The sequence below is a fragment of the Erpetoichthys calabaricus genome, chromosome 4 (genome assembly GCF_900747795.2).
Source record: "Erpetoichthys calabaricus chromosome 4, fErpCal1.3, whole genome shotgun sequence".
Lineage (NCBI taxonomy): Eukaryota > Metazoa > Chordata > Cladistia > Polypteriformes > Polypteridae > Erpetoichthys > Erpetoichthys calabaricus.
Window position 1 is genome coordinate 279224496 of NC_041397.2, and position 20543 is coordinate 279245038.

A 20543-nucleotide genomic window follows, 5' to 3' on the forward strand; every position below is an offset into this window, starting at 1 on the left:
GGAAACAGATTAAAAGACTCTTGACAGAAACTGGCTGATCTATCTGTAGGTATCAAGGTGCAAATTTTAACAGACCACACTCAATTGAAAATTGTACTTGTTGCCCTAATGTCATATTTGTGAATACAATTATACAAATTCTCAGTGAAAACACTGGTAACAGCCATGTTGTCACAGAAACTGTAAATACATGGAAGAAAAATAAAACAAGTGGAAAAATATCTTTTAAAGTGATAAGTGGATATAAAATGAAATAGGGAAGGTTTAACTATGGAATTAAAAGATTTGTTTTTATCAACTGGAATTTTTTCCCTTTCCCCACTGACCATCTGACCACTTAGTAAATGTTTATTTGATTATTGTTTCTCTTAAAACTTTTTTTTCTAATAAAACATTTTAATATAGGAAACTGCAGACCCATCCAGCATCTGTCTTAATTGATAATACATTGCAATTTTCAATTCAGTTTACCCTTTAAAAAATCAATTACAGCTTTAATTAAGCACTCAAAGTTTTTTGCATATATCTCTGTGCTCCTCTGTCCATGTATTTTTCTCTGTACACCATAAGGCACTTCTTAGCACATTTTCAAATTAGTTTAACTTGCAAAACCTCAACAATGTGGAGGTCTTGATTTTTTTAACTAGCTGTAGAATATCAAAGTGGAGGAATAGCATGAAAGAAAACGTTTTAAAAATATGGTTTGCAAAGTTATTTTAAAAAGTATTAAATATTATTTCTTATTATTATTTGGCTGACATCTTTATTCGAGGCAAATCACAACATCAGAGAGATACAATTCATTACTTTTCTTTTTGTAACTGGAATTCAAGTAATGAAAGGGACTTGGTCAGAAGCAGGATTTGAACCCACAACTTCAGGGTTTTAACTCCAAAGCTTCAACTACTACAGCACACAGATGGATGGATGGATGGATGGATGGATGGATGGATGGATGGATGGATGGATGGATGGATGGATGGATGGATGGAACGGAACAGAGAGGTACTGAAGCCTTTATGATGTTTTACAAAATGTTGTTAGTATTGGTACTGATGAACAGTTATGTGCTGCTGCATATATTCATTAGAAAAGGAAAAACATTCTGCAAGGTCTTGTTTTTTGAAATTTCTTCATTTGAAATCAGTCCCTATAGTTCACTATTTTTAAATTACATTCCCATGCATTTTGTCTATTGTTTAAAACTAATCAACAGTGCTTGGTCTGGAAAGGAGAGGTCAAAAACAGAAAAAGCAGAACCACATGATATTCTGAAGATTGACTGCTGTCAAGCTGTGCCCAGTGAAAAATCCTTAAGTGGATTTTAAAAAAAAAAAAAAAAAAAAAAAGAAAGAGTGGACAGATGGATATTAAATCTGTTTATACATACAAATACATACAGTACGTACATACATACATACAAACACCCACACAGATCAAGTGGGGCAACATAGTAAAAAGCACACAGACCATTTCTTATGATAGAACTAGCTTACTATAGCTTATACCAGCTTATATATTTTGTTTATTCAACTAATTTACATAGCCTGGACTTGCTCCTAATTCATCATAGGCAAGCCATTATCACTAAAATAAAACATCAAAAAACTGAATTAGACAATACATAAAAAATACATTAAAGCAGATACCTGCAAAATACAATGCAGAACTTAGAAAAAGTAAGTCTGTAATAATGTAGGATTACAAAAACAATATGTGGGACATGACACGTTAACTGGCATTCTGCCAAGGTTAAGGGAATGGCAGATAACCTTTCCATGACTACAAAATTGTTAAGGTGAAAATGGAATCCCTGTCTCAAAAGTAAGCCTTGCAGCCCTTGACGTTTCTTAATAATTAATAAGCTCAGTTCATTTTGACTTGCAATGGATAGGTCTAAAAGCCAAATACTATTTGATACGAAACTTATATTATACCTCCCTATGAAACTTTGTAATGGAAGCACTACTGTAGGTTCAGAAAGTGGAAGAAGAGGTGGATGGATAAAATTAGAACTAAGTGAAGTACTGAAACAGACCATTACTTCCCCTGAGGAAAATAGCACAATTCAAGATTACGTTAGTCTCCTATAGTATCTTTATTATGAGCATGCTTCAAACACTAGCCGGAGAGTTTCTCTTCCCACATTAATATTTTTGATATCTTTAATACAGTAGACATAACTGGGCATCTGGCACAACAGATTCAAACTGTTTCATGTTACACCAATTTCATTAAGGTCAACATGCAAGAATTACCTGATGAAATGTTACACCATCTCAAATTATAATTTCAAAATGAATACAATTCACACAAAGATCAGAAAAAGCAGCGTCCCTTCACATGCAGTAGAGAAATTCTGTAAGAAAATATGTTGTTGAAGCAGATACACAATATTTCCAAAAAAAAACCTACATGAAATAACTAGATCAGTTCCATAAATCCGGCAGTTTTTTTCCCCTTCTCCATCCCAGCAAATGATACAGGACATTTAACACTTGTAGATTTAGAAAGTGTTTTTTTTTTTTATATGTATACTTATCAGGCACTCATACTATCAGATACATGTATATATTGTTAAAGTAAATGTTGTATTCATATGTATCTATATTACTAAACAACAGTTTAATTTATGCACGAACAGCGGACGCACCGAAGCGCATGCGCACTGCGCCACAGCACCCCAGAGTCAAACCCAGTGGCTTACCAGAGTCAGTAGGTGGCGCCCAAACAACACAACCTGTAAACTAAACTTGCTCTAATCCACTGTGCCAGCAGTCAGTGTCAGCAGAGGCAAAGGTGTCACAGCTCCAAATGGAAAGAGCTCAACGATTTGTAATACAAAACAGAGCCTGTACTTCCCAGTCAGTACGTGGCGCCCAAACACCACAACCTGTAAACTACACTTGCTCTAATCCACTGTGCCAGCAGTCAGTGTGGCATATTTGAATCACATAACGGTAATTCAGTATTAAATGTAAGTTGGATTATGGTTCCTAACAGTAAACGACTTTTACCTAACAACACAGCCACAGAACAAAACAGACGACACCGCATGGATAAAAACAATACACGGAGGCTCCTACAACGCACATCAGACACACCAGAAGCAAAGACGTCACAGCTCCACAATGAAAGAGCTCAACTAACGGAAATACAAAACGAGCCCGTATGGATAAACACAATGAACGAACGTGCCCACAACGCGCTTCTGACACAGCAGAGGCAAAGGAGTCACGGATCCAAATGGAAGGAGCTCAACGATTAGTAATACAAACACGAGCCCGTATGGCTACAACCTGTAAACGAGCCCGTATGGATAAAAACAATGAACGAAGGCACCCTTACAAAGAAACCGCTTTAGTACAAATATGTTTATTTAATTAAATGAAAACTTTACCATGGCTACGACCCATGAACTAAACCTGAGGTAAAGAGTGCACGCCAGGTTGTACAGCCGCCCGAATGCGACCACCCACACCACCGCATGTACCACCTTCGTTTAGTAATGTAGCCATCCATGCCCGGATACGCCGCCATGGTCACTTCAGCACGCGAATCCGCCGCCGTCAGCAAACGACTTCTCCCTGACGACACAGCCATAGAAATACAAAAAAGAGACTGCATGGATAAAAACAATAAACGAAGGCGCCTACAATGCGCTTCTGAAACACCAGAACCAGATGAGTCACAGCTCCAAAAAAAAACCGCTTTAGTACAAATATGTTTATTTAATTAAATGACATTTCCCAGGACGCACCCACCCTCCATGATATTTCATCCCTCCAAATATTGGAGGGAACAGAAAGTGATTGCCATTCTTAGATTAGCGATTCTTTCGAGAATCGCAGGGTTGTTGGTAATATGTATAATGTGTTCATTATCTATTTTTTGGCCTGTTGCTATTGCTTTACCGCTTTTAGTCTAATGGACACACACAACTAAGAATGTCACTGCACTAAGCATACACAACAAACCTAAAAACTTGAAAACCAATGTTAATCATTCATGTACTGATGTTGAGAAATGAATTCACACTTTTTTTTTTTTAGTTGACTAGATTACTATAATGCAGTACAGACTGGACAAGCCTAAGACAGACATTAATCGGCTGCAGTTAGTTCAGAATGCAGTAGCAGTACTACCAACAGTCTTAATCAGAGAAAGAAAATTTGAGCACATCTCATCAATTTTAGCATCGTTTAATTGGTTACCTGTGTTCTTTAGAACTGGCTTTAAAATACTACTGATGGGTATATAAAGCTTTAAATAATCTTGCTCCTTCCTACTTATATATTTTAGAGTGCCTGTTTGCATACAGTACATTACAAGTCGTAACCTTAGATCGTCTAATAGTGTAAAGCTTATTATTTCAAGATTTAAGCAGAAATGAAGTGGTGAGGTAGCCTTTTGTTGTTATGCACCAAAAATCTATATATACGAGAGTTGTCTGGGTTCCGCACGGAATCACTCGAAATAAGTAGCCAAGGATTTTTTTTTCTATTTTTCTCATGTACTTCGATCCTTTTTAAACTTTTTCCAAGTATTCACCGCCAACATCAATGCACTTTTGGGCTCTTCTGACCCACGCCGCAAAACACTTGCGAAAGGCTGTCTTTGGGAGGTTGTCCAGCTATTCTTTGACAGCTGCAATCAGTTCCTCTCGAGTTTCGAAGTTGTGGCCTCGCAGGGGTTCTGTCACCTTCGGGAAGAGCCAAAAGTCACATAGTGCAAGGTCAGGCAAGTAGGGTGGCGGGTTCAAAACGTTGACACCACTGTCTTCAATGAAATGCTTCGTCGCATTAGCCGTGTGGGCTGGTGCATGGTCGTGATGCAAAAAGTGCCTTCGCAAGTTCTTGGACCGGCCTCTAGCCATCGCAGAAAAAACATCAGGCAGGCACTGAGTGGTGTACCACTCAGAGGTCACAGTTGTCCTCTCCATCAGCGGAATTGACGGACAATGCCATCGATGTTGAAAAAGATGGCAAACATGGTGCGTTCCACCGAGCGGATTAAACCACAAGAAAAGTCGTAAAAAAACATCACTCGAAAGTCACGCACGCACGGAGTCGGGAGCTTCGCCGCTAGCGGCGGCTGGGCACACTCAGTTCGTTTGCTTCTCGTGTTCATTCTGAAGGAAGAGAGGGAGCAAAACATCGGAACAAAAACATGCAACCACTTGAATAATCCCTCTACACAGCAGAACAGGTTTCAACAGGCTGACACTCGACAAACGATAAAATTCCGCGCGGAACCCAGACAACCCTCGTATAATTCACTAAGCAGCCGCCAGCGCAAGCAAGACACCCATGGAGCACACAGGACGGAGCCACGCCCACCAACTCTAAGACCATTGGATATGACGACAAATCACAGAGCCACACCCACCAACTCGGACGCAGCAACTCACAAAACAGGGCATCATTCGCATTCGTCTCTGCTACACTCCACATGCACCTCTGAGCCACATTGACTTGTCATTATTCTTTTTGGTTACAACGTACGACCGTGTCCACCATCGCAACCTGTTTTACATGCCATGGTCTTACAGTTGGTGGGCAGGTCTCCGTGAGTTGCTCTTGCGAGCGGGCACATGACCAGGCGGTGTGTATGCTTGGAGAACGATGATGGACACGGCAGGACCATCTAAGAACAGGCATGTTTGTCGCGGATGTGACTCGCTGTATGCAGCGTGTAGAACAGCTTGCAAGGGGTATCCCATGGTCTTAGAGTTAGTGGGGGGGTCTCTGAGTTGCTCTTGTGAGCGGGCACATGACCAGGCAGTGTGTATGCTTCGAGAACGAGGGTGGATGCGGCAGGACCATCTAAGAAGAAGCATGTTTGTCGCAGATGTGAATCGCTGTACGCAGCATGTAAAACAGTTTGTTTGTTGCAGATGTGAATCGCTGTATGCAGCGTGTAAAACAGTTTGCGAGAGGTATCCCATGGTCTTAGAGTTGGTGGGCGGGTCTCCGTGAGTTGCTCTTGCGACCGGGCAGATGACCAGGCAGTGTGTATGCTTCGATGTGAATCGCTGAATGCAGCGTGTAAAACAGTTTGCGAGGGGTAGCCCATGGTCTTACAGTTGGTGGGCGGGTCTCTGTGAGTTGCTCTTACGAGCGGGCACATGACCAGGCAGTGTGTATGCTTCGAGTGCGAGGGTAGACGCGACAGGACCATCTAAGAAAAATCATGTTTGTCGCGGATGTGACTCGCTGTATGCAGCGTGTAAAACAGTTTGTTTGTCGTGAATGTGAATCGCTGAATGAGCGTGCGACTGCGGTCCTCCAATTGTCAGTCACAGACAATTGTATGTTGCCCTCTCCAGAGTTCCATCTTTTCATTCACCTACAGTCGTATCCTCAAACCCACCCCATTTGGACAACTGTGTCTTTCAGGATGTGTTCACCCATCAATACATAATTATGCGGCGTATGCTACGCCGCGGGTTGGCTAGTGTGTAATACTTTACCAACAGAGATATGTCATGCTAACACCATGGAACATTAAAAAAAAATTAAAAAAAAAACCCTCCTAAAAAACTTTTTTAATTTGCCTTTTTCTTAGCTGCATTTTAGTTCTACACCTAATTGACCATACATGTATTGAACAATAATTGCATAATATCATTATTAATCTCTACTTTTGTCTGCTTTCTTTTCTGGTTTATTTATCATTTACTTGTGCACCATGTGGTGTTTTGGGGTTTTCCAAGTACTATGCAGCTGACTATGATGCTCAAATGAAAGCAAATACCCAAGCCGTCCCCAATTAATTGAATCCTATAGGATGCCAAAAGCCCAAAACACAGGGAGAGAAGTACATTTATGTTGGGTAGAATCTCCAGTAAGAGCTGTGCAGTCTTTTGACATTGCAACTCCTGCAGATTGCTTTTTTTTTTCTCCTCCAGCATCTGGCTTCTGGAGTTTTCTTTTACTGTCTTCATCAGCCACCCGTCCTTATCTCCAGAGCTGTCTTTAAAGACTTAAAAAACAAATCTATACTTAAGAACTCTGCTTTTAGCAGACCTCTCAATGCATCTCTCCATGTTTTGTACCTGCTTTTTGTTCTTAATTCATGTAAAATTGTTTCTTTTTGTTTTCTTTTACTAGTTTGCAAGTAGTTATTTCTATAAAATGCTTTAGAATATTTACTAAAGTTTCTTACTTTTGATCATTATCGCCTTTGGAATCCAATGGGACACTAACGCACTACCTGCGCAGGAAATCCCAGGTGTGTGGCCGGTGCTGTTCTTCTACAGCCGGGATGTGCTGCTATCAATGAGACCAGCTACCAGTTACTCCCTGTGTATTAGTAATATACTGGATGAATTAAAATTTTTGAAACCCAGAAAGAGAGGAAAAAGAGGTGGAGGTTTTAAAACACCTTTGCCAACTATCATCACAGTCCTTGTGAAATAAACTGGACGAGCTGAGAGCTTCTGCACAATACCACCACGAGTACCATGAAAGCTGTCTGATGTGCTTTACGGAGACCTGGTTTAAGAATACAGACTCTGATACAGCAGTTGAAGTAGATGGATTTGTTTGTGTACAGCAAGACAGAAATCCAGCTTCTGGTAAGCAGATGGGTGGTGGGGTCTGCCTTTACATTAACAAAAGGTGGTGCAGGAATAACACTGTAAAAGAGCACATCTGCACGCCGAATATTGAACTACTCACTGTAGGACTTCGCCCATACTATCTACCATGGGAGTTTAATCAATTATTTGTGACAGTCATTTACATACTGAAACAATTCTTGAAACTGCTCATAAACTAGAAACCAGATCACCTGGTTCTTTCAAACTTGTGATGGGTGATTTTAATTTGTGCAATCTGGAGTCAGTATTACCAAATTACCATCAGTATGTGAATATAAATACTAGAGGGGACAAAACTCTGGGCAAGTGCTATGGAAACATCCCTGGTGCCTACATATCGCATCACAGAGCAGCCCTGGGTGCGTCTGACCACGTCGTTATTCATCTACTTCCGAAGTACAAACAGAAACTAAAACAAGAAAAAACAGCCATACAAATAACACAAAACTGGTGCAAGGACAGTGTAGAGGAACTGCAGGAATGCTTCTTCTATACAAATTGGGATGTGTTGATATCCTCACATCCACTGAATGAGGCCACTTTCACTGTCAGTGAATATATGAAATTCTGTGAGTCTATGATCATTAAAGAAAAAACTGTCAAGGTGTACCCAAGCAGTAAGCCATGGATCACTAAAGAGGTTAAAGCATTACTATTAGAAAAGCAACATGCACATCAAGAAAATAAGATAGAAGATAAGCAAATTTTACAGCAAAAGATTAACAGGTTAATTAAACGAAATAAAAAGATGTATGGGAAAAAAATCAAGAGGTTGTTTAATTATAACAATCTAACGCAGGTCTGGAAGGGACTAAAAACAATTACAGGACTCGGCTCTAAAAAGAGTGTGAATTTTCCAGCTGACAAAGACCACAAGCTTTTAGCAGATAAACTGAATAACTTTTTTTGCCAGATTTGAAACAACTGATTTCTGCACGCAAAATACAGACATAAAGGAGATGCTTTATAAAAAAAAAAAAACAAATTCTGCTGTGATGGGGTTAAAGTTAACTGAAGTGGAGAAAGACTTGCAGCAGGTTAAAACAGTGCAGTGGGACCAGAGGGCATATCAGGTCAGCTCTTAGTCTTGCTCTACCTAATCTGTGGAAACAATCAATCATTACCCCTGTATCTAAGTTTTCTAAGACAAAGTCTTTTCAAGACAACAATCAAACTGTGCAAACACAAGTGTGGAAGATGCTCTGCTTATTATCTTAAATCAAATCTACATCTTTCTTGACCAGCCTGGTTCATATGTCAGAGCACTATTTTTGGATTTTTCTTCAGCATTCAATACCATACAGCCTCATATACTGATTGGGAAACTGAACAGTATGAATGTAAACCCATTTATTGCACTATGGATTCAGGACTTTCTTTTAAATTGTTCACAGACAGTTAAAGTACAATTGAACTGATCAAAACAAGATTATTCACTTGCATTCCGTGACCTTCAGTAATACTGATAGTTTCCTCATTGTGATTATGTAACATTTCTTCTATTTATTATTTATTTTATTTATGTTCACTTATTTTATTTGTTTATGTTATGTTAATTGAACGTTTTCTTTCTTCTATTACTGTAAAGCACTTTGGCCACAGCATTCCTATGTTGTTTTAAATGAGATTGACACTTTTTTAATAATCATTCATTCAAACACAGGAAGCAGGGGTGTGTCTTATCACCATTACTATTTACGCTGTACACAAGTAACCTGAGACAGAACAATGACCACTGCTCCACTATGAAGTATGCTGATTGACACCATGCTCATAGGACACATATCTGGGGAGGATGAAAGCCACTATCTAAATCAAGTGGACTGGATGGAAAACTGGTGCAATAAAAACTCTCTCACTCTGAATGTAAAAAAGACCAAAAAAATGATATTTGATTTTAAGAGACACAAATCTGTATGTTCACCCATTGTAGTTCTAGGGGAGGAGGTAGAAATAGTGAATGAATATAAATACTTAGGAACTTAACCTAGGTAACAATCTTAACTGGAATACTAATACAAAAAAAATATTCTCTAAATGCAACCAGCGCTTATTTCTCCTCCATAAACTCAAACTATTTAAGGTAGACAAGGACCTCAAGTTGTCCTTTTATCGCAGTATGATCCAGTCTGTGATCACTTTGTTTCATTGCCTGGTTTAATAGTCTGACAAACCAAAAGTCAAAAAGCTCCAGCAGATTACGAAGTATGCAGCTAAAGTTATTGGGGCTGATGTAGATGATTTGACTAGTGTGTGTCAGAGGGCAATGTTAAAGAAACTGGAAATCATCTCAACTGATGACAGACATCCATTACATGTAGAACTAAACTTCAGTAAATCAGGAAGGATAGTCGCTTTGAAAACCCACACAAATCGCTCCAGAAATTCCTTTCTTCCTTGCGCCATTCAACTTTTCAATATCAAATATCGGAGATAATGATTAAGGTTTTGATATATGTAACCTTTTTGTGTGTGTGTGTGTATATATATATAAATATGCATTATCTAACTGCCTTACCTTAACCTGTCTTGTTTCTATTTGTTTGTTTTATTTCATTCTGTCTGTTATTAGATGCAACTGAGAAGGTAAATTTCATGTTTTCTTCTGTAAACATGACTAAATAAAGAAACCTTTTCTATTAATTACATAGCTATTTTAAACAGATACATATTGATTTATTTTTTGTGTTATTTACTTATTATTATTATCTAATTTTAATTGGTATTCCTTTTCTTATATTTCTTTGACGTTTTGTAAAGCACCTTCAGTTGCATCCTGTACATGAAATTGGGCTACAGAAACAAATGTTGTTGTTGTTATAACATGTTTCTGCTGCAGATTTGCTTCACACTCACTAAAGAAATTTTAATCAGTACCTACAGTAGATGATTCTCTTCACCTTTAATACTACAAAAGTAGAAGAATCTTTTCAGCATCATAACCCAAAGGAAATGAAGCACAAGACACAGAAAATATTTTTTATACAAAATAAACAGGGTGTGAAGTAAAAATGTATTTTCTGTACATTTAACACTCTATGTACTTGTATATGTTTCAAAATTCCGTAATAAAAACAAAAATTACAAATGCATGATACAATATGGACAAACTGTGACTTAGTACTAGGGTTGTGCGGTATACCCAAACCCCAATTTTTAAAAGGTTATAGTACTAGCGTTTTTTTTTTTTATTTTTTTTTTTTTTAATTTCAGCACTTGAAGTAAATAGTAGTTTTCAAGCACATTGCGCTTGGCCATTTAAGGGGAACTGATCTTCGCTTGTTAAATCGAATATACGTATTACATCTAGCTTGCTCATTTTGCCAAGAGGGACATACCTCATCCTTGATCGTATATTTTTATACAAACTCCAGTGACTCTATGGAGCCCTCCCCCAACCACTGTGATCCTCTTCTGTTAATGACTTGGCATAGTGCAGCATAGCAAGTAGGCACATGATTGTGTATTTGGGCTCCCTATTCTGATGCACAATTTGAATTTTTGCAGGTCTTCTTGACAATATCTACATGCTAGTTAAAACAAATGTGAAGAGTGTTATCAACTGTTAACTGAGTTATCAACTGTTGAGTGCTATGAAGGATTAATTTTTCTTATATGTAATTTAAAACTTATACACTAGAATGAAATGTTTTTTATACCAGTCTTGGTATCTTGACTATTATTCTTTGTAAACCAGGCTAACAATGTTTTAGCTAACATTAGCCGGCTGTTATAGCTAGCTAAATCAACCTATTCATAAACCATTATCAAAGCAATCAACAATCACTCAACGTAAGCAGACATGTCAATCTTTCTCGAATGATGCTATTAAGCAATAAAAGGTTCTTGATACAGAACAAAAAGTATAGGGGTTGGAGTCCTAATAGATATATTGTTGAAGCATGTGATAGAGAAAAATGTCATTACATTAATTTTGTAGTATACACAACATGATTAATTTGCTACATATAAGACAGCTAGTTAAAATATCTCCTTTTTTTGTTTGACCATGCAGTCTAGGAATTCTGTGCAAAGTAGTGTAATTAAGGGAAGAATAAAACAAAAAACTGTCAGAATATGGGAGGCACCCTGTGCAGGTGTGATTTGACTGTACCCTGTGCAGTGAGACATGGGAGGAGCTGGATTAGGTCAACTCAGTCTTTTGGACTTTTGGTTTTGCAGTAAGACAGACTTCTTTTCACTGTCCTTCACAAAATCACCAGTAGCACTGGTGCTTATGACCCCTGCTCCACCGCTAATGTAAAAGAAATCCTACCAAACTATAAATTCAAGGTATTTTATCTGCACACCTTTCTAATTTAAGACAATCTACTTTTATTTTTCAGAGGATAGTAGAATGAGCTTTTTACTAGTTACAGTATGCAAAAGTTTGGGCACCCTTACATGTTTTACTGTGAATAGTTAAGTGACTGATCCAAAAAGGATTAAAGTTAAAGATGACACATTTCTTTTAGGCATTTTTATGCAAGATTAGAGTATTGTTTTTGCATTTTTTAGAATTTGTGAAAGTGAAAAAAGGAAAGTAGCACTATGTAAACGTTTGGGCACCCCAATGATATCTGAGGTCTCACATAACTTTTACTCAGTCGTTAATTAGCTCATTAGGACTATGGATTGTTCACAGTCATCATTAGGAAACCTCAGGTGATGCAAATAGCAAAGCTGTATAAATTATCTGACTCCACAAACCTTGCCCCAACAATCATGGGCCCCTTCAACCAGCTCTCTAACACTATGAAAAATAAAATAATTGATGCTTACAAAATAGGTGAAGGCTACAAGAAGATAGCAAAGCATTTTCAGGAAGCTGTTTCCTCAGTTCATAATGCTATTAAGAAATGGCAGTTAACAGGAACGGTGGAGGTCAAGTTGAGGTCTATGAAGACCAAGAAAACTTCCTGAAAGATCTGCTCGCTGGATTGATAGAAAGGTAAATAAAAACCCACATTCGACTGCAAAAGATCTTTAGGAAGATTTAGCAGACTCTGCAGTGGTGGTGCACTGTTCTACTGTGCAGTGATACCTCAACAAATATGACCTTCATGGTACAGTCAGAGGAAGAAAACCTTTTTTGCATCCAAGCCACAAAATTTAGGGCCTAAAGTTTGCAAAAGAACATCTAAACAAACCTAATGCAATTTGGACACAAGTCCCGTGGACTGATGAAGTCAAAACAGAACTGTTTGGCCAGAATGTCCAATGGTATGCTTGAAGAAAAAACGGTGCGGATTTCAAGGAAAAGGACACCTCTCCAGCTGTTAGGCATGGGGGTGGATCGATCATGCTTTGGGCTTATGTTGCAGCCAGTGGCACAAGGAACATGTCACTGATAGATGGAAGAATGGATTCAAATAAACACTGGCAAATTCTGGAAACAAACATGACATCTGTAAAAAAAAAAGCTGAATTTGAACAGAGGATGCGCCCTACACCAAGACCTAAAGCACACCTCAAATCTACAATGGAATACCTCAAGAGGCGCAAGCTGATGGTTTTGCAATGATCCTCCCAGTCCCCTGAACTAAAACATTACTAGAAATCTGTGGATAGATCTCAAAAGAGCAGTGCATTCAAGATGGCCCAAGAATCTTGAGAAATAGAAGTTTTTTTCAAGGACGAATGGGCAAAAATACCCTAAGTAAGAACTGAAAGACTCTTAGTTGGCTACAAAAAGCATTTACAAGCTGTGATACTTGATAAAAGGGGGTCTTAACTAAGTACTGACTATGTTGAGTGCCCAAACTTTTGCTTCTGGCCCCTTTCATTTTTTTGGTATTTTGCACCTGTGATTAATGAAAATAATAAAAAGAACTACATATATGTAACCAGTACTGACACCTTAAGTTTTTAATTTTTCATGGGAATCTTTTCATTGCAGCTACATAATGTACTGAAGTGGTTATAAAACAAGGTCTAAACCATGTCAGCTCTGCCCACAATCATATTCTGCATTCTTCTCAACATTTTTGAAAGCATTCACTATTTACAATTAATATTTTAAAGATGTAAGCAAGCTCATCATACAACTTTGAATGATGTTTAGCAAGTTCTCAAACTGAGTACAATATATGACCAACTTGCATTTGAAGTTTCGTGTTTCTCAAATGTAGAAGACTAATCTGCTTGTAGTCATTGTTTTTATAGGAAGGTCTGAGAAAAGTTGAGCCAGAAAGCACTGGAGTGCTGACAGAGCTACTATTAGTAAGGATTAAACCAGGAATCATTTTGCGTTTCTTTTTTTCTTTTGTAGCACAAAACTGAAGATTACTTTAAAAGCTGAAACAAACATTTTCCTAGTTTCACATCATTTTCCTGCGAAGATGGTAAATACTGAACAAAAAGGTTATCAATTTCTTATAAAAATAAAACAAGGAAAAAAAATATAAAAAAAGACGTTAGCCTCAAATGAAAAACACCTGGAAATATAATCGATTTTATTAAGCTCTGCACACAAGTGTCTAATAACACTTCTTATTCTATTTCTTTTAATGAAATTTTAAAAGCTTATTGCAAAGTGCATTAATATTTAGAAGAAGAGAACATTTTGTTCCTGGATGGATCACTCAGTGATACTACAAAAATGTATAGCGCTTTCTTCATAGAGATTAAGATCCCATTACTGTCTTACACACTAGAAGAAGGGACCTCAAAGCATAAAACCTTGCTTAGATTTCAGACTAAAATTTGGTTATGCTTGAAAGGCAAAAACAGTGTACACAAAAATAAATAAATAAATTAAGGCTGGGCGATATAAAGAGTTTTTAAAAAATAGGAAAATATTCATAAAAGATATAGGATGAGACAACATCATTTATAGAGTGTATGTTGCATTAAAATTATTCTCATACTGCCGCCACTTCACCATTCTCTTCTCCACCATTTGTCTCTTGCACAACTTCACTAGAGAGTGGCTAAATGCTTCTATTCAGTGATGAAGCCTCTTCTGGTACAATTTTTGTCTTTTTTCAGAACTACTTTTTTTTTTACTACTATTTGGCCTTTTAAGAGACACCAGAGTAACATTCTGACTCTGTAACCTTAGTGGGAGACCAGGAAATTAGACTGATACTCAAAGCAATGTGTCTGGAAGGTTTAGTCTGTCTGATCTAAATCACAGCAGTGAATTGTTTTTTGATTTCTTTGCTAGTGATGAATTTTTACAACAAGCATAGTGTTTGGATACATAAGTGTATCTAGTACCATTGTGTCTTTGCCAAAGGTCAATGATCAGCTTTGTTGTTGTGTAATATTATCTATGGCTGTATACTCTGAGCATTCAAATAAAATGAAGTACTATGCTGTCAACTGATTGACACTTTGTGGCAAGCTGACACAGTAGAATGGCAAATCTGCTGAACACACCTACAAGTCACAAACAAGTAGGGTATGCTGGAAACAACTAGGAGATGCTTCTCACCAGATTAAGTTTTCTTCTCCCTATGGATGGGTTTAAAACGGAGCTTATTTAGTGTTGTCAACAAAATTAGCACATCTGTCTTTGGGATCTGGAAGGTAACTTGAGTATGCAGAGAAACACCATGTGAATATGTAGAGCATTCAAAGTTCATAGGGATGAAGGTGGCAATCAACTTCAAATTTTTGCAGTTAACATATTGCCCACCACAATGCTTCCCTAATTTTCTTCCTTGTCAATTTTATCCAATACTAGCTTTGTTGTCTGGCTTCCCCAAGATTTTCTATGACAATGGATGTCAGTTATAGTGCTATTGGTTAATCAGATGTATCAGAAGTACTATGTAACTAAGTATTTTCTGTATACAATATTAATATTTTTTCCCTTGGGGCTAATATAATTAGTTCACTTTGCTGCTTACTATGGAACATGCTACATTCAATTGCCCATGAGTGAAATATTTCTGCCATAGATCAACTCCCTTCTTTTTCTAGTGACTTGGCTTTTGTAAAATGTCATTGCAAAACACAGTATTACAGGAAACTCTACTCTTTTGAATGTAAGCAGGCAAGCAGTGGGGATAATGCGAATTCTGAGTATATATTATTATCAATATTAAAAGTTTACAATTTTCACTTCTTGCTGTTATTACATTTAAGAATTTCTTTACATGTTTTTTGTGAGTTGTATTTTCGAGCTCCATTATTTTTCCATATCCATAACTAAACAAAGTTTTAACAATTAATCATGTATTGCTTTAAATTATTACAAACAGAAATTACGTTTACAAGCTGCACACTTACATGGTCCATATAATGAATTGAACAGTTTGAACACTGTACAGAAAAGAACAAGTGAAAAATAATTTTGTGAACTACAGATACCACTGACTTTGGAAAGGATCTACAGTCAGGGGGCTGAAGGTACGCCATAAGGGGTTTCGTGGTGATGGTGTGAGATTGTAGCAGAACTCCGTATTAAAGAAAATCACCAATAGCAATTATCTTGTAATGCTTCAAAGTTGATTTATTCAAAGCTAAAAAATGATTAAAAATCTCCACTACTATTAGCATCAAAGCTTAAATTAGTACTTTCTCATTAAACAGTGAATCTGAAAAAATGTCTTACCAACAAAAAAGTTACTTACTCAAAAGCATCATTCTGCTTACATCATCATCATCATCATCATCACATTACATTCTGAAAAACAACATGACCAACAGCTATACAAAAAATTGCCCTTCATTCTCTTCAGTCATGGCTTGGCTCTATAGGTAGTGTTTTTTATTGCTGTATAGCCCCCTGATGTCATTAAGTACAAGAGGTGGTGCTTTTTTTTTTTTTAAATGTAAGGTGTTTGCTGTATATTTGTAATACTTTATTTTAAACTTTACTACATTTATATCAGCTTGACATAAAAAAGCTTCAACTTACATGTACAAGGTAAAAATTGTACTTGTACAAGGTAAAAATTGCTTCTCTGTATACGATGTGATTTCCTAAATATTTTCCTTTGACTTCCCTTGCCACCATCCCTTCCTGGGCAAAGCACAGCATAGCCTTGATCAAACTGGATGTTTCTCAACCAAAGAGGTTATTTATAAAATAGTTACAAAATAGATTACACTCTCCAAATGGCCGATTTCAAACCATGATAGGCATTCAAAGTGATTAACATAGGGTAATATGGACTTTTCTTTGTTTGCATCGCGTTCTGAGACTTATTTATTGCAAATAAAAAAACAGTGTGTTGAGCACACTTTGTAGAAGCACTACAAACTACCATGCCAACCTGTGGAGAAGACTGCAACAAATGGCTGGCCATATTTGTCAGCACTATTTGTTTTGTTTTCATTCTTTATAATGTTTTGCAATATATTTTTATTTATTTCTGTGTAAGATCACTGCAAACAACTTCCTCAGCCACTGCAGTAGCAGAAATGCTTTAGCTAGACAGTGAAGGCAAAGAACAGAACTTTGTGCCAGAGCTGTGTTACCGTGGCAACTATACCAGCTCACAAGGCAAGAAATTGTAAGCTGCCTTTATCTATATTTACTCATTCACTTTTTCCTTTCTATTTCTGTTTACAGAGAACTTGAAAATGTACTTGTCAGTTGTGTATTTTTACACTCCAGGCAAAAACTGACATCATTATCCTTTGCTGTGCTCTTGAGAAATTAATGTCTTGTATTGGGTAGTATGATATTCAACACTATTAAAATGCATTAGGTAATGCCCCTTTCCTGTTCTATTTTTGATTTAATTTGTTCAGTTCTTGCTTGGTAAAGTGGTACAAAAAACTGGGCATGGACTTGCCAATATAGTACACTGAAGACTTGTGGTACATTTTAACACTTCAAAAAGAGTTTTGATTATCAGTTTTTGTTTTGAATTCTGTGTATTAGATAGATAGATAGATAGATAGATAGATAGATAGATAGATAGATAGATAGATAGATAGATAGATAGATAGATAGATAGATAGATAGATAGATAGATAGATACTTTATTAATCCCAGTTCTCATTTTTATGTTGAAATTTAACTATTTACAAAATATAAATATATGCCCAGGGAAAAACAGAAAAATGGCATGGTACAAACAACCCTTGACAGATTTTGCTTTTCATTTAATTACACAAATTTTTGTTTCTCTTCTTCACAATTTTTTCTTTGCACATAATTTAATATTCTAAAGTACTGCTCATAGCTATTATAAAAGAAAAGGTTCACTTGTGCATGGTATACAGTATACTACTGTAGTTTGTAGGCAAACATGATAAGGTAGCCCGGGCAGCCATTTTGGGGCTAAGGTATCAAAGGGTTTTTTCCCAGTGGATTTTTTTTCTAATGGTTGCACAACTATACTGCTCACATGATCATATCTGTTACTGAACCATATATTATTATATGTGTTTTGTTCTATGAAATAAAATTTTAAAAAACAATAGTTATATTTTGTGTTTGTTAAATTTAAATAATTTTTAAAACAAACATATTAGGTTTATCTTGACCACACAATGCTCAAGGTTAAATCAATCTGTACTGGTGCTCAACTCTATCCTGTTCTGCTGAAGTGAACAATGGCTACTTACTAATTCTAGTTACTATTTGACCTCAAACAAATGCATCAAATGAATAAACTAACCAAAAAATGTTTTCATAACAGGTAGCATGGTAGTATAGTGGTTAACACTACAGCGACTGTGACTAAAGAAATTCTCCCTTTTTTTAAGTCTTAATCAAAATAAGACACCTGTTTCCCATGGTGGTACAGTAAGTACAGTAGGTGGAAAAGAATTATTCCAGTTGAGCAACATATGACAGTGTGCTAGCAAAGTAATGTAACTTATCAGAATACACCATTCATTACCATTAAGCAGTCATGTTCTATCACAAAAGTTATCTCAAAAATAATTGTTACAGGATTATAGGTTATTGCAAAGCAATAATAAGGAAAGATGCTATCCCAATAAGGTCTGCATAGGGCACCTTCCCAAAAGATCTGACTTACTGAAAAGATGCCCAATGACACGAGTCACAAGTCAGATGACCATTTTATATATCAACAAATCTTCTTTCACTGGACGCAATGAAATACATGGAAACTACTAGTGAAACAAAAAATTATTCATAAATTTAATGCAGGTGGGGCTACTTAACTCTCAATTCTAATTTGAATTTGCAAAGATAGTGTGAGAGGTAGAACACAGGGTCAACACACAACACCCGGTTTATTTACAGTTTTGTACACAGTACACCAACACAACACAGTCTATGCGCCTCAACTTTGACAGGCTTTGACGTCTTCCTCCCGACTGTGGCCATTGAATGGAGTGAGGTGGCTGCTCTTATTCAGGTCCCGGGAGTGTTCCAGGTGGCTCATCAGTATTACCTAGAATCACTCCCAGGTGTGCTGGAGGTCCTTTATAGGGCTCTGCAGCTCCCCCTGGTGGCCCCTACGGCACCCAACAGGGCTGCACCAAACTCCAGCTCCTGGCATGCCCTGCGGGAATCCGTGGTGCCACAGCCGCCCAGGAGGACTGCCCTCTACTGTCCCAGGGAAGGTATTGCCTCACCAATGCCCTCTCTTTCCTTCCACTCTATTGGCATCCCGGCCAGGTAGTGGCTGTGGCTGCCCATCACAACAGATATGATGAGATAGTGAAAGGAAGGAGACAGAAATTAACTTCTACCACAAGCTTGATTTGCAAAGGCATGGAAATCCTGCAAAAATTCCTTGCTCTTCATTAAGAATTATATTTATCTATTGACAACTGTCTTAAATATGGTGGTTTAACATTCACTTGTGGTACCCTTAAAAGATAATTATACTAAAGTACTCAATATTCTACATGTATCTTCAGCATTAATATCTGTACAGATCTCTGTTGACAATGTATTTGCATCCTTTGAACCATTGTGCCTCCAATATAAAATTTTGTTAAAATGTTCCTTTTATATCATGTTGCTAAGAAAGAAAAAGAAATTGCAAACTTTCCTAATCTTCCTATAATATCTACTGAAGAAAAAATACTTTCTACCTGGAAAAAAACATAGACAGCCACTCTAACTTTATAACAGTATTTAAAAAGCGCTATATAAATGTAATGAATTATTATTATTATTATTAAAAAGAGTTCATAACTAGATAATCTGAGGCTGCATTAGTAATGAACAAGTTTCTTAGATTTTCTACAACATCATTATTGAGTGTTACAGTTTTAAATTTAGGATGGTGAGGCTTTTATTTTGAAGTATTCAAAATTCTAAATTAAAAAGTTCCAAATTTATTTTAAAACTTTGTTTAAAGTATGGATGTATGTTCAAAAAACATTAAATACATTACTATTACAGTGAGGTTAACAATACAGTATAAACAGCTGCAAACTAATATATAATTGAAAAACAATGGGTAATAAACCAATCCATGTCCAGGCTGCAAGATGCACAGAAGATTATGTAATTCACATCAAGTTACCTCAATTCTATTTTTAGCAACAAGCACTTTACAACTATTTGAGCAAATAAAAAATGAGTTAAGTACACTTTAAAAGCATTTTCAGGGAAGAGAGAGCAATAGAAAAACAGAAGAATGACTGCAAGCTAATCAGTTCAAAAGTGGCATTTCTGACAAATTCCACAGCTTGCCAGTTCACAATACAAAAGTACCTACTTAAACATCACTCGTAGAGTAGGCTAAATAGCACACACTTCCTGCCCTTGCTTATTTTCAAAAGAATTGTTTTCTTAAAATGTTCTCAAAAACAACACTGGCAAAACCAATAGCGTGCTGAAACGGTCTTAAATACAGTTTCTTTCTCACAATGATGAATGTGTTGCCTTTAACCAGACATAACCCTCCATGGTTATTGATGCATGAATTCAAACAATCATTTGCTATAAATAATAACCACTTTTATTAATCTATCGTTTCAATGGAATCAAACTCAGCAGGTTAACAGCATACCAGATTCTTTCCATCTACGCAAGCAATGGACTGTA

The 20543-nt window shown here is 36.9% G+C and overlaps 1 protein-coding gene across 2 annotated transcripts in view; it reads right to left on the bottom strand.

Annotated features, from left to right (window-relative positions):
- The window catches only part of tbl1x (transducin beta like 1 X-linked), a 320024-nt gene that overhangs the window by 227659 nt on the left and 71822 nt on the right, over positions 1–20543 (bottom strand). The window contains exon 2 of one of the 2 annotated variants that reach the window (XM_051927229.1): positions 13350–13407. The exons of the other annotated variant lie outside the window; for it this stretch is intronic. The gene's annotated coding sequence lies outside the window, so the exon portion shown is untranslated. The remainder of the gene's footprint in view (positions 1–13349; positions 13408–20543) is intronic. 2 annotated transcript variants of the gene reach the window in all.